General features: G+C 36.4%; 1 long non-coding RNA gene across 1 annotated transcript in view; it reads right to left on the minus strand.

Annotated features, from left to right (window-relative positions):
• Positions 1–10,264, minus strand: part of LOC136840996 (uncharacterized) — a 492,700-nt gene extending 482,436 nt beyond the window's left edge. The window contains exon 1 of the long non-coding RNA XR_010853813.1: positions 9,682–10,264. This is a non-coding gene — a long non-coding RNA (uncharacterized lncRNA). The remainder of the gene's footprint in view (positions 1–9,681) is intronic.
• Positions 10,265–16,781: the final 6,517 nt, after the last annotated feature.

The following is a 16,781-nucleotide window of genomic DNA, read 5'->3' on the forward strand; positions in this document are numbered from 1 at the left end:
TACAACGAAAACGTTTAACTGGGTGTGTCAGGATTCTAAATGCAAGTATTTGAAGCTCAAAGACTGGAAACGGAAGTAGGTTCTCGAACATATCAATCCACAAGTAAACACCATCCTTTGAGGAGCTAAAGATCACATCAACAACGTTAGAATGCTAAGTGAAACTCGGTGATGAGGGAACAATGTATATTTGATCAAAAACACCAAATTATCATTTCTTAATTTTTAGCTTTCAACAACCTGCACATCAGTTTTTATAAATATGAATAAATACATAATATAGATCTATATATATATATATATATATATATATATATATATATATATATATATATATATATATATATATATATATATATATAAAATATATATATAAAATATATATATAAAATATATATATATATATATATATATATATATATATATATATATATATATATATATATTCATACCATCAGAGGACATTAACAGTGTAAGCTTCCAAGTTCTATTGTCAATCACAAGTTTAGTCACCAAGTTCAGCAGCCAATCACACAGCACTCTGACAATCATGTGGCCCTACATCACTCGCATTGACAGCAATGCAGTTCTGACCACATGGGTGACCAGTCACTTGTAACTATTATGCAGGTTACATTTATTAAAAGGGGTCAAAGCCTGCTAATAAAGTCAGTTGTTTGCTACACTCCTCTTTATGAATCTACTTACACTGGCAATACATGGACAAACTACTGCCAAGCTACTATTAAAAAAAGAAAAGTCCCTGACTGCTTTGCTCTCTCTTGAGACTTGAAGATCATCTCAAGCGCATGGTTACCTAGCACAATTCTTGTACCTAAACCCTGGCAACTAACAGATTAACTAAGGTCATGTCCATTGCTAATAAGGAAACCATCACAGAATGTTTGACAATGAACGAACACGATGCCACAAAATTTCGACTGACCTCCTTCTCATTAACTGAACCATGAGTCTGGTCCTGTAGAGCAGATTAACAATTATGCCACTGGACCACCACATGTTCGACAAAGAAAGAGCACTATGTCCTCAAGTGATTCTAGATGCCCTCTTCTCCTGGAATGAACATTGGTTCGACACCCAAAATGAGAGGATTGCACAAAAGAACCTGCATATGCAGTAATACAAAAGGATAGCATACAATGACCTGCATTTGTTCCTCCCATGCCCAATGAGCCCTCAGCCTACTGAACAAGACCACTGTGGACACAATCAAAAGGGCATCCTGGGACAAACTCAAGTTCCTCCAGATGTTGCTGGGCTTTGATGGTGCAAAAAACTAGAAGGCTGACATGCTAAGGAAATAGGGCTCTGCCTGCTACTGACCAACATTTGAGCTGCCCTCCCCAACAATGAAAGAACACTTATAGCAGATGACCTAAAGAGGACAGACAAGTTGCTGGAAGCCTCCAAGGCCTCACAACATGCCACCCACACCTTCTACAAGCCAGGGAGAACTAAGTCCAAGTCCAGGATCACAGCAGCAGAACACAAGCTAATACACACAACTACAAAAAGAGCATCCCCCATCCTCCTGTCCTCTGCATATACCACCACAAGTTCAGGAAAGTGGTGAGAAACTGCACCCTGGATGCAGCTGGAGGAAATAACAAGCAAGGTGGTTGCCACAACCCTGATGGGTGCCTGCTCTACCAGATTCTACAATATACAGGCACCTTCACACCTGATAACCCCCATATCAATGGCAGACTGACAGAAGCCCCAAGACACCAATCTAGAACTAGTGGTTGCCAATAGCAGCCCAATAGCACCATATAACCACCAGATCCTCATCCTTCACCTGACAAAGGAAAAATACAGGTGGGACTTCACTGTCACCCCTACTGGACACTGTATTCCTTGGACATTTCAGTCTACAAGTAGAGCATCACCCATCACCACCTACTGGATATTGCCTTCTTCCAGCCAGCAACACTCACCACAACACCCAAGCAGCCATGTGTCTCTTGTAGGCTCCAAAGACCTACTGTATATAACCTTAAGAGTTCCCCAGTTCGTTCAAGCCTAAGCTTAAACTCCCAGGACACCACACCAGCAAAGCACAGCATACATCACCATATCATAATTAGAGGTCCCTAGCTCACTCTAAATTCCACTGTCTGTCTGTAGAAACGCTGTGAGCTGCAAAAGAGGCCTTCAGTGAAAATGAAGAGATGGGCCTTTGCTAAGCCTGAAACCCATGGTCCTCCTCACTCCATATGGTGAAAAACAAAGCCCAGCCACTACCCACTTCCCAACATTGCAGACATCAACTTCACTCTACATAAAGAAAGGATTTTTCTCCAAGTTCGACATACTGAAGAAGTATTTTCAGGTCCCAGTACATCAGATTCCTAGATGGCAAGCATCATAGCTTCTGGAACATACATTTGCAACTGCTCCACATTTAGCCTCCAGAGCTCCAGGGCCACATTTCAAAGACTAATGGGCAATCTCCTCAGCAACCTCCCCTTCTATGTCTGTTAGCAGATGACATCCTCAGCTTCTCCAAAAATCTGGAAGAACACCAAAACCAAATTAGAGCCATGCTATCCCTACTCTAAGATAACAGTTTACTGGTAGATCTTATAAGGCATCCTCATTCAAATTCTTGGTTCATTAAATATCAGAAAAAATCAACCTTCCCTGTACTTGAAAGCGTTAGCTGTCAAGATATATCCAACTCCAGCCACCATAATGATCTATGGGAATGGTGTAATATTACCACCACTTCCTCCCACAAATCGTACAAACTATTGGCTCTACATGACACCCTCACCAGAAATAGCAAGACTCTCAAACTGGGCTCTGCCTAACACAAAGCCTGCAAAGCTTCCCAAGATGCCCTGGCAAACAGCCACTCAGCCAGTCCTCAACTGCAATGCCTTACCTGCACATTTACATTTTTTTCTTTCTTGTCTCTTTCAAGGTTTTAGCTGCATAAACTTCCAGTAAGCTTCCAAGCTTCCTTGTTAAAACCAGATTCGGTTTCACAATCACAGAGAGTTCGTGCAATCATATGACCATATGTCATTCACATCACCAACACTTGACTTATCACCTGTAATACTAACAATCTCCATGTTATATGACAACAGGTCAGTGATCGCTAATAAGATTAGGTGTTTCCCAAAATCTCTGAACTTTAGCAAGAAAATATCCCAAGGCCTACATCATGATAGTTACCACTATTATCAAGTACCATGCAAGCAGTCAACTATAATATGCATTGAGTACTGTAAAGTATTACACAGTATTGAACACTGTGCAGTAAATGAAGAAAAAACACAAGAGTAAAAGAAAGATTTATGCAAAGAACTTGGAGGTTAATACTTCAGTCAAGACATGGAAGTTGAAGTCCCACTTGCAGTCAGGGAAGTGCATTCCAGGTAAGGTTAGGTTTATGCATCATTTTTAAGTCACATTCTGCCATTTTTTCTGTTTATTTCTTTACTATATTTACACATCTATAAACAAACTTTTCTCAGAATACTTACAATGGTGCCTCTGCCAAGCAATTTTTTCCCATGTGAGTGATTGTGTGTCAGTGTACATGGCAGCACCATAATACAAAAATAGATTTATAGCAAAAATATTCACTGGGCAACTGCTTCCATTTGTTTAACTTTTGGGTGGATGTCAGTCAAGATTTGACAATTTGTCCCTGTGGAAACCACTGCCATTTTGTTGCTTCAACCTTTTTACTAAGATAAATGCATGAAGCCTGGAAATCAAGCGCCACAAATTCAATAACCAAATTTAACAATACTATAATTACTAAAGTTAATATTCTGAAAGAGATTATTTCTTTTCTCAAAATGAATTATTTCTTACTAAAAATGCTAGACGTATAACTTCGGGTGGAGCAGCACAATGTGCAAGCAGAGTACTCTGTAGTCCATACAATGCCACATCAAGCTATTAGTTAAATTTGCCCCCATTTTAGGGTTCTGCCTTAAAAACTTTAATAACTTGACATAATTCCTTAATTTTGTGCACTAAGACAAATGGGTTAGCACAAATGAAAAAAAATTTCTTCATTTTCAATATACTGTATACTACTGAATGCATGAGCATAATGTATACAGCTGTCTCCAGAAAAATTTTTAAAATACTACAAAATAACATTTATCTAATTACTTCATGATATTTGACAACAGTTATCTTAAGTATATTTGTATGTATATAAACTGTACAGTAGAACCCCAGACCTCCACACTAATCCGTTCCAGAAGTGTCAAGGCACGATTCAGTTGAGATCCGAATAAATTTTTTCCATAAGAAATAACTGAAAAGAGATTAATCTGTTCTCGACCACCAGTTATTACCCTAACCTTACCTTATTATACAAAACATTACACATAAATTATAATTAAATAAGTTCTGAGTTAAATAACATACCATGTGTGATGCACTTTTTTTATTTTTAAAAGTATACTGTATAAAAAAAAAAATGCCGTGTCCAATGCGACCGTACTACCGATGGGAGTCCAAACGCTGTAGGCTAGTCTAGGTACTGTACTGTGCTGGGTAGACACAAAAATTGTTGCTAATAATAACACATTGAAAAAAGCCTAATTATTACAGTAAATTAATAGAATATTGAAAACAGGCCGAATTATGTCTGTTATCACAAACTTAAGAAAAATTGCTTACAACACATCGGCAGTTTGCCTTTCAGCCATCTGCCATGAGTGGACATAAACAAACCATAGCGCCGCTCTGGTGGCCTGTTGCGGTAACACAAACATTGTTTATGTACAGCAGTATTTATGGTAAATTTCATACAGATTCTACTGAAATACAGTACATATATTACTCTCACAATACTGTATTGTATTTCATGGGACCCATGCTTTTATCAAAATACAGTAAAAAAAAAAAAAAAAGCCACAAAAATTAAGGAAACAGATCAAAACACTCGAAGCACAGCTGAGAGGGGTTTAAACGACACATGGGAACAACGCCAACTAGCACCAACTGACTGAAACACGAAACACTTTGTTCACAAAAATCATGTGGTTTATCGGGTCGGATTCCAGCTTTTTGTTCGAGCTCCGATGCAAAATTTACTCAACATTTCACTTCGAAATCCGATTATGTCAAGTTCTGATACGGTCGAGGACCAGGATTCTACTGTAATCTAAAATGAAAAAAGTATACATTTTGAACTCAACATACAGTACTTTCTAGGTTAGAGATAAATCCCACAATAATAATATAATAGTAATTCACTAAAAAAAACTGTTAAAATACCCAGCGGTCAAGCAACAACCCAAACTGCAGAAAGGAATAATTTCATAAATACAATGGGCAATGACCTAAAGCAGAAAGTTACTCCTCTACAATGAAATGACAATCACTAGATCAGAAGTTAAAAAAACAAGATAAATTTGAGTAAAAAAACAGGCTCTGATAAAGCATCTCACAAATGATGACCAGATAGTTTCTTACCACCTTTACATATCCAAAACAAGTATCTTGCTTGAATATTTATGTGGTATTTTACTTTTTAAATTATGGCACTCTGTCAGACTATGTTGGGCAGGTCTTCATCCCTGGCCAGGTAAGGTCAAGGCACCCTATGTTAGGTTAGGCTACATCCAGTCAGCTGCAGACCTGGAGGCCAAGTTAGATTTGGTCTGTAGGTACCCCTACATTTTCCTCTAATTTTATAGCACTGTACGTTCGACTCTCCGAGCGGCCAATGAAGAATTAGAGGAATTTCTTTCTGGTGATAGAAATTCATTTCTCGTCATAATGTGGTTTGGATTCCACAATAAGCTGTATGTCCCATTGTTAGGTAACCAATTGGATCTTAGCCACGTAAAATAAGTCTAATCCTTCGGGCCAGCCCTAGGAGAGCTGTTAACCAGCTCAGTGGTCTGGTTAAACTGAGATATACTTAACTTTATAGCATTGTAAGTCAGGTTAGCTGGGAGGGGGTCCCCAATCAGGTAAGGACTATCACCAAAGGTTAAGGAAGGTTAAATTAGGATGCACCTTTTTAACTGTCATAGGTGCATTTTGATGTTAAGATATTTCTATGTCAATGTTACCACTCCAATGCATATATTATCCTATCTTTTTTCAACTTATTATGCTGGTGACTCATGCATTTCCTATTGTTCTGATTTGTGAATTACCCTAGCTTTTGATTTTCCTCACTTAAAAGCCTGTTTCCAGTTGAATCCCCATAATTTTAGGATATAGAAGAATGCTCAATTAACTCTATTGGATTGGTTATATGTTTTACAAGCAGACCATGTTATAGCATTTTTATAATGGCATTAGATACTGCCTTCATAACTGCAGAAAGTTTTCTTCTATGTGGCATCAATCACAAATGCATATTTACACATATTTTTGTAAAATGGAGAAATTGTACCTCTTGTTTGATAACAAATGGCATCATACATTCAAATTGCACTTCAGTTATACTGTATGTCCTGTATCTTCATTATGACAACATAAGCATTAGCCAATAATGTATATTTTGCCAAACATGTTGGTTAGCTAATCATATCATTCGTTATGTTTAATTGTCGTAGCATTTTAAAATCCTCTAATTTGTCGAATCTGGTATTTTCAGGGTCTTTAGCTCTGTTTAACCATGTTATCCCTATGTTCTTGTGTTGAATGTTAAAGATTTTCCACTGAAGAATATGTTATTGTTGGCAAAGCAATAAAATTTACAAATGAAATTTAAGTCTACTTTTGTGTTATAACAATCATAAGTAATGTAACTGCAGTATACTATAGGGCTGAGCAGCCTTTGTGAAATTTTACATGTCGTGACATATTCAAAATAAACACTAAAATGTGGTTTTTCTAATATTTTGAAGTTTCAAATGATTATGATATTAAATCCTCAGATATGCTTTAGCTTCTACCAAATATTGGTAAATATCATATAGTATCATTTTATCTGTTGAAAGGAAGCTGTATCCTTTTATATACCACCACTGACCTGGCTAAGTAGGGAACCAGCACTTTACGTAAGGTTGAAATGCATCCCTGTATTTCACTCAGTGACATGACACTCTAGGTCAGGTTACATCCAAAAGGTTGATCTTCCACTTGGAACCACTGTTATTCTTAGTGACATATAGGGATGCGTTACACACTAACTAAAATGTGGTTATTCTAATATTCTTGAAGTTTTGAATGATTATGATAGTAAATCCTTTGATATGCTTTAGCTTCTATAAAATACTGGTAAAGGTCATATAGTATCATTTTATTTGTCGAAAGGAGGCTGTATCATTTTATATACCACCACTGACCTGGATAAGTAGGGGCCCAGCACTTTAGGTTAGGTTGAAATACACTCCTGTATTTCACTGTGACATGACATTCTAAGTCAGGTTACATCCAAAAGCTTGATTTTCCACTATGAAACACTGTTATTCCTAGAGACAGGTAGGGATGCCTTACAGACCAACTAAGCATCGCTAACAGAAATTGATACCCAATTCATTTAAATAAAATGGAAAAAGTAAATTTCCCTGTTAAACTTGATTACGGGCAACTTCTAAAATTCTGCCAGCTTACTCATATTTCAATGCATAATCAGGCAAATCAGTAAAATAAAGAAGAGTTGTGCACATTAGGCCTATTCCTGTGGGTTGCATCCTACTTAACAGTGGATCAAAGTCATGTTCCAACAGGGATGCATCCTAACCTAACCTATCTAAGGTGCAATGCCCTGACCTGGCCAGGGTAGTTTCATCCCCCACTGGACTTCCACATGACATCAAGCATACTAGAATGATGGATGTGCAATTATTCTGCAGTACTACTAACAGTTAAATTTTTATTTTATCAAACACGCACATAAGTTCATGCTATCTCGCCTATTCTGTCAAATGAACATTTCCAAAGGAAATGACAAAACTATTCGAAATACAGCAAAAACTGTAAGAAAGACTCCATTGATGCTGAATTATATGATGGATCACTTACAAAATTTTACCTTTTTCTCGTTCAAAACTATGGTTTTTCACAGTGGCCCCAACAATTTTTTTAGATAGACCTGTATGGTGGAGCTACTAACAAACTAGGCACTTATTATGTGGTAAGCATTTGTGTGAAGTCACTTTGTTTACTTTGGGCTACACCTTGCTAGGCCAATTCCAATTTTTAGCTGTGGGTCCACAACACTGCTGGGCAAAATGGGAATGGCTAAAGACAGAACCTTGTGATTTAGTGGCAGAACAATGTTGAAAAACAAAACAAGACACAAAAATGTCAATAATGGCTGCAAAATTAGAGCATTATAAGGTCCGAGACACATTCTCAATGGTGGCTGGTAACAGTCACTGGAAAAAAGACAGAAAAAGTCACAATTTTGACTAAGAAAAAAAAGTCACAGGAAAAAAGTCATTATGGTGGACAGTAATCATTAGGTTAGGTTAGATTAGGTTATAGGTTACAGGTTAGGTGTCAGGTTAGGTTATAGGTTGGGTTAGGTTAAGTTAAGCTAAATTGGGTTAGGTTACTTTTTCCTGTGACCTCATTACCAGCCACCATAAATTATTGACTTTTTCCCTGTGACTTTTTTTTTTTACTTTTTTACCTGGGTTCATTTCACCAAGGATGCAACCTAACCTAATCCTATCCTAGGGTGCCATACCCTGATAACCAGGGGCTTTTCCACCCCAGAACACACACTAGCTCAGTTATTATTATTAAGTTTAACCAGACCACTAAGCTGACTATCAGCTATCACAGGGCTGGCCCAAAGGACCAGAATGAAATACCAGGTCTAGGTTAGAGGCCAAGCACTGGGACCAAATGGGTAATTCGGCGACAGACCACCACAAACTTGCCATCATGCATAGCGGAACGACGTGTGCGCAACTATTCAGCAATATTACCAGAATCTCTACGGGGAGAAGGGAAAAATTTATTTGGATAAATGTCAAGGAAATGGTCACAAATACATGTCCTTTTTTTAGTATAATTTTTCAGCTATAGAATGTAGAAAGTAGTGTACTGGGTAATTCTAAGCCGTAGTTCCGGGTGAGCTAGACTATGGCAATTGACATTTTCCTATGTTATTTTACTTGCTTTACAAGAATTTAATATTTTGTCAGCTGGCCGTAACTAAACTGTAGTTGATCTTTGAAGACTACACTACCAACGGGGTAGATCTAAGCCGGTATTCTGCAGTGAGCAACCCCTTCATAGCTAATACGGAAAAATTGTAACCAGTAAACACCCCTAGGGTAGGTTAGGTTGGTATTTTTGGGGTGTTTACTGGTTACAATTTTGCCGTATGAGTTATGGAAGGAGGTGGGGGGCTCGCCGCGGAATGCCGGCTTAGATCTATCCCGTCGGTAGTGTAGCCTACAAAGGTCAATTACAGTTTAGTTATGGCCGGCCGACAAAATATTACTTCAAGTTCTTGTAAAGCAAGTAAAATAACATAGGAAAACGTCAATTGCCATAGTCTAGCTCACCGCGGAACTACGGCTAAGAATTACCAGATTTATTAATAAAGGATGTCTTCGTGCAGCCTTCTTTACACTTATCTGACTATAGATACTGGACCTAGGCTGAGCTAGGAACGTGTCTAATTTACTACCAGGGGCCTAGACCTACATAGGCCTAAGCACCTATTTCAACATGAAAAAGTGACAGGCGGACGCTTATTCTTACATTGGTTGTGATCACTCCTTAGGACGAGGATAACCTTCCCTCTGCTACTTGCAAAGCGATCAAACAACTTGTTCCCTTGCACAGTTTATCACTGACTAGGTGACGCGTAAGTATTGGCTGACTTCACCTACTGCTCGGCAACTTGCAAATAAAATTCACGACAACGCTGCTGCTCATATGCCTATCAAGTTTGTGCGTTGTGATTTTAAGTCTTTGCTCTCTGATTTTACTTGGTACCGCTCCTTGCATCATTATTACAATAAGTGTCCCGGATACATTAAAGAGAAGTTACTCGCCAAAGATAGACGCTTTGAACCCATATTCTGCTATGAATCAGGCCTAGCAATTGCCGTCGGGACAATCAAAGTCTTGTTTTACGTCAAAATATAAAGTACACCACATCTGGAAAAACAAAACTATCGAAGTAACACTTTCACCAATCACAAATCACTTCGGGGCGATTATTTGCTGACTAAAAGCAGTGACGCTACTGTAATAATAACTGCCAGCCTTCAAGTTGCGAGGGAGAAACTTCAGACGAACAGAATCAGGAGTCACCGATGAGCGATCTCTTCACGGTTGACAAACCACATGAGTGATGTGTCTCATAAGTTCCAAAAATGGCCTTGAAATCATCATAAGTCATATTATTTTTCAACTCATTGCTTTCCATTTCTGTTTTCATCATATAACACTTCTAAAGGTGACAGGAACCAAACAGAAATGTTAAAATGAAATTAAAATTTTGCGATTATTTTCTCGTAAATCAACATTCTGATTGTCTAGCCACAGGACTCAGATTTAATTAGATAATCTTCACTTTCAATTCTACGGAATAATTTCCTTGGTACAGAATGGCTGAAAGCATAGTATAGTTATTATAATCCAGAGCAACAGCTTGGAAATTAGTACCGAGAAAGACTGGACGACTAGTGTATGCAGATAAATAGTAGGCTATAATATATAATGAGTTATCATATTCAATTTCCACGGAGTGTTACATTACCAAAAGTGTAAACGCTAGCGTAATCTGTATCGCCTCGAGAGCAAATTAAATTCCGAGAGACGTGTGTTCACTGCGATATCATTAAATTCTCTTGTAGTACAGGCGAGGGCAGTGATATGACACTATGCAAATGATGTCCACCCCGGAAAACTGTGGCTTCGTAAAACAGAAGTTCCTGAGAACAATATACAGAGTAATATCTACAGCAAAGTAAATAAAAGTAACCTTACAAGAAACCTAAAGCAAAATCATAGATGATTAGATTGTTTTTATTTACATAGATATCTGGAAGAATTCAAACTGGGAGTAAGAATAAAGTTACTGCAAGGGAAACACGGGTACTAAGGAGCCAAGTAAGAAAAAAAGCCAGTAACTTTCCAGTTAAACATTTATTCCATGCAAGGGAGGCACTGTCACACAAAATAAAGCGAGAGGATCGTCATGAAAGAGAAGTAAAATCTCAGTAGCCCAGTCATGTCAAGTCTGACCCGACATGATTATTTTTGTATCGTGAAAAAAGTAGTGTTGAACTTTTTTTTTTTTTCAATGTTACACCATGTCTACAAGTTTGCGAATTCACAACAAACACTATTTTCCTCATGTGTATATGAATATGATCTCTTTTTTACATTGGTATAATTCATAATCAAGGCAACATGAAATCATTTTTTTTACATTGTTTAGCACAAAACACGGTGTGATAAGGCTAGCCATCTCGTCAATGCCAGCGTACTGTATAAGAGTAGACCTAATAAGCTTAGCGGTCATAGCAAAATTTTCAAAATACGGAAGTGAATTACAAAAAGTTTTCTTTGAATTTTGAAGTTTTAGGCTGCATTAAAACTGCCTGCATGTTGTGAAATGACATACAGACCTAATGAAAATAATCTAAGGTTTCTCAGATGTAATCTTGTTTACTAAAGTATCTACTTTTAGAGATCACCTGTTCTTTGAAGAATAAAAGATGAAGATTTTTTAAATTATATCGAGAAGACAACTATTAATCTAAATATTTATTGGTAATAACGCAAAGAATTGTGTAACACTTTTTTTAACTGACGAAGAATGTTATTCTCTTGAAAGTCCTGTCTGCCTTTGGTGTATGATTGATTAATTCATAGGCTAACTTGAAGTGCAAGAATGTATAGACAACTTCATATGCTTTCTATCAAGAATTTGTTAATATAGGTGTGTGATAGCTAGGCATAATGTATTTTTAGCAAGTAAAGACAACTTGCACGTCTAGGCCTAGGAACAAAATCTTGGCACTAACAAAAGTGTACCTGCATTGGCGAACATTTACTACTAAACCAATATTTTTGTTGTTAAGAAATATAACACAAACAACATTATTTTTTGTGATAATCCAAATTTTCCTTCAATAAATATAAAATAAATATTTTCAAGGTGATATAATTGTCTCTATTCAATGGAGACCTATGTTCCAGGTGGTTCATATTGCCGCCACTCGAGAGGTCGTGTCACACAGGCCCTGCCCAACCGTTATATAATGCCAAAGGATGCGTTTTAGATACTGTAATACTTTCATATTTACTTTTTTTTCTGTGTCAAGGAGGTAAAAATAATCAAATAGGACTATTCCAAATTTTATGGTTGCAGTCAAAGCCTATATCATAATGTTATGAAAACTTTTTATGATTTTTCTTATTTTAACATTTGAACCTAGGCTTGATAAAGACATATTTTTTGTCGAACGCATCAACGATGAGTGAACGAAAGTTTTGAAAATGTTTTGTCACTGTTTTTCCAAAATTTGGTTATAAGCGATATTTTCTTACAGTTTTGATATATATGACAGATTTCACTCTTATGACGCATGCTATGGCCTTATTTTATGAGATAAATGTGTTTTCGCATTCAAATAAGAAATAAATATGGAGCATGTTGGTTGTCAGTTAGTGAATTTTGAACGAAATCCAATGCTTTCATGTATCATCAATTCTGAGCATGGCTTTACAATAAGATCTTCAAGGGAAAATTTGGCTTACCAAACGATGTGGGCACTTATTAGCAATGTTAAAATTCCCTTTCAAAACCTTCAGTGTGTGTGAAAATTCCCTTGTTAAAACAATAGAAAAAAATAATAACTATACTAAACAAAACTTCATAAGAGGGACGGTGAAAGTTACAGAAATATCAAAGAAGCTGCAACAGAGACGATTACAATGGTTTGGACATGTTATGAGAAGAGAGGAGGATTCTGTATGTAAAAGAACCATGAATATGGAAGTGCCTGGAACAAGGAGGAGAGGTAGACCAAGAATGAGATGGAGAGAGACAGTTAACAGGGACATGCAGGAGAAGAACGTGAGTGAGGTAATGGTGCATGATCGCAGAAGATGGAGAAGACTAATAACAAACAGCGACCCCATATAAAGATGGGAAAAGCTGAAGATAAAGAAGAAGAAGACTAAACAAAACGGGGGGTGGGCAAGAAATTCTTTGAATGAGGAAATAGTGTTGGAACATTTTGAAAAGCAGCAAATAATTATCCTTGCTATCCAATAAATCATAAAAAATTAATGTTACAGAAACAAAATATAATTAAATCCAAGCTCTGCCATCAGTTCTGAAACAGCTTCAGCAATAACTCAACAATTTTATGCAAGACCTTTCAAATATATCGAGGGATTATCATATGAAAGACGTGGGGTAAAATATTTCAGCAGGACTAGTAATATCAATGATTTTGCATGCATTAATTTACGTCACGGAAACAATTCCGATACTGCCTTGTATTAAAAAAAACGTGTCTCATGGCACCACAGGATAACTGCAATTGCAGGAATAGAAAGGAATATATTCACTAGATTTATTGACAAAGTACTCTGGCGTCACGAGAAAGGAAATTAAAATGATAAATCCTGTAGAACTGACATTAAAGCCAAGCTGGCGGCAATATTCTCGTCAATAACAGAAATCTCATTGCCAGAGTCTGGAAAAATAGCTTCCATCTGTTTTTAAAAGCAATGTTCTACGAAGTGAAAAGGGTCATTTTTGCCGGTCCTGTAAAGCAAATGTGGACTTCCGCTATCTTTGCAAAACCGCTGCCACACAGTTACAAACATATGGTTCGTTTTCATCTTGAGTATTTTTTCATAATGTTAATGCTTAATACTGGAAGCAAGATATAAGGATCTTGACTAGAAAGCGCAGTATGTCAGCGATAAATCAGGGTGACGTTAGGCAAAAGATGGAGTATGGTTGCCCTAGGTTTTTCTGTCAAATTATGATGTGCCATTATCAGCAGAACAGTTATAGTGACACCGATATGCAGATTGACTTGAAAACAGAAACACTACGGGGTGCTACAACACTACGGCTTGCTTCAGGTATGTTGTGTGATCTTTTGTCTTTGTGTTTAAATCAAATTTATAGTAATCTAAACTAAGTTTAACGAATGTAAACAATATATTAATATCCTCTCAGGATTCGTATCGAATGGAAGAGGTGCTAATAAATCATTTAAATGAATGCTTATTTGTTACCATTGTCCATAAAATCTTGAATAAAAATAACATAACTTCTAAATTACGGTGCTCGATATTTATCTCAAGCAAGGAAAACAAACAGGAAAAAAAAGTGTCTTCTATTCGCCTTTAATGTGGCTTATGACATATGAACAGGGGCATAGAAAATGGGAAAATAAGCTCCAAGTTTGAAGGCAAAGCGGATCAAGTTAAAAGACTGACTCTCGAGCCTACGATCTCTGCACAAACATTGTTTGATGTAGGGCATCCATGAAGAAATGTTGAAACATTCAGTCGTCATGAAGCTCTGTTAGAAGACGCTCTGGGAATGACAGATGCTTATTTCGCTGTTCGTTAAATACTCGAAGAACTATATACATACATACATACATACTTACATACACATATATACGTATGTATGTATGAATGTATATATATACATATATGTTACAGTCAACACGCGTAATCAGTCATTACGCGTAATGACTGAAATTTCAGTCATCACGCGTAATGCACTTAGGGACATTTGATCCCCCCAGGAGCTAGTACTAAACACGGCGAAATACATTTGACCCCCAGGGACTAGTACTAAACCCGGCGAAACAGTGTAGGTGACTCACTGTTTCGCCGTGTTTAGTACTAGCTCCTGGGGGATCAAATGTCCCCTAAGTGCATACGCGTGATGACTGAAATTTCAGTCATTACCCGTAATGACTGATTACGTGTTGGCTGTAATATATATATATATATATATATATATATATATATATATATATATATATATATATATATATATATATATATATATCACATGACATTTTCTTGCAGTAACTCAGAAAGACCCTTATGACGAGCAAATCAGAATTCCTTATTGTAACATCAACGTTCGCCAGTATCTTCAATCCAGAAGAGAATTTATTCTGAAGCAGACGATATTACTTTCATGCACACTTTAGGAATGAGGCCACAAGAAGAAGAAGGTAATAGATGAGAGTGTGTTCCCTGATTGTATGCTGTGTTTTGATGTTAATGTCAACGGTGTCGTGAGCACTGATTGGACTCGTCAATTTTTCGTTCCAAAGTTTTGTCCGGCACCTTTGAAGTTGAATTTGTTCTTTGTCAGCAAAATGACGCCCATATGATGAACGTGATCACATCATATTATTGTGAATGTCTTTGGTTGCAGTTTCTATGTTGCCATTAACAATTTCTAATAATGTTTTTTAGCTCGTCCGGTCTGGTTTGCGAAAATGCTGAAAGTGTCCTCTTTCGTATTTCCTGAATTTATTCATTTTGGTCTGATAGAATAATTTTCTTTCTTTCTATCTTTTTTATCGTGATCTTTACCCAGCAGTTGATTGCTATGATTATTTAATCAAAAATACAGACTTCCATTTACGATTTGCATTCCAGATTATCTTGTTTGAACCAAAGAAACAAAAAAGAAAAAAGAAATATTGACGATTCAGTGAAAGGAAAATCATCGGGAACCGGGAGTCTAATTCAAGTGACTCTAAATTTAATTTAATATGATGAAAGTGGACTTTGGAAAGAACTAATCAAATAACTGACGTAAATAACTGAGTATAGTCCAAGAGCATATAGACCACATTTATGTAATTCAAATGGTAAAAAATATCCGCAGTACCGTATGTGATTAAATGACTGTATTTAGAAATAACACAAGTCCGCAGTAAAATGGAAGCTTTCGACCATATGCATCACCGCTCTCCTCAGCCGACTAATGAATACCACAAGACCGTTTTTTAGAATCATTTAACCTTTTCGAATGGGCAAAACTCTTTTAGAAGTACTATATGTGAGTTTGAATTTTAATTTAAGTCCTGATGAAGAGTTCGCCATTAGAAGTTTAGCATTTATCAATTATCTTCAGTATCATAACTCATCTGAAAACCTTCATATCTGAATAGGCTTATTCTTAGTGAAATAAGTAAAAGAAATTTGTGCAATCGTTCAAACTATAAATTGAGGTTGGGAAAAATTATGTAAGAATCATAACATAAAACCAATAAAAGCACACCAATAACAACTTGTTATAATAATAAAACATAAAGATTCTATTGAATGATCAGAACAATTTCCTTAAATTTTCATTAGTACCCTCCATCAACCTGATACAAATCTCTACTAAGAAAAAGTCGAAGAGATTACTGCAAGTTATGTAATATGTCAAGTAATACATCACGGCAGGGGGTCGAACACTTCCATATTACTGCAGACTTTTCTCGTTTTTAATACAATATCTAATAAGGTACATTATTGTGGATAATCTTTTATAATTTCCGGTCACAGTCAAGTGATATGATATAGGCAATTCAGATGTTCAACGTTGCATATGGAGAAGAATTAAACAAATGAATCCAGAGTAATTTATAAGTGAACTGAACAGGTAAGAGGAGATTTCATTCCCCTGAATTGTTGTACATTTATACAACTCTTCACTTGTTTTATGTAAAACACTCACACACACACACACACACATATATATATATATATATATATATATATATATATATATATATATATATATATATATATATATATATATATATATATATATATATATGTCCATATATATATAT

Source organism: Macrobrachium rosenbergii, chromosome 8 (genome assembly GCF_040412425.1).
Source record: "Macrobrachium rosenbergii isolate ZJJX-2024 chromosome 8, ASM4041242v1, whole genome shotgun sequence".
Classification (NCBI taxonomy): Eukaryota; Metazoa; Arthropoda; class Malacostraca; order Decapoda; family Palaemonidae; genus Macrobrachium; species Macrobrachium rosenbergii.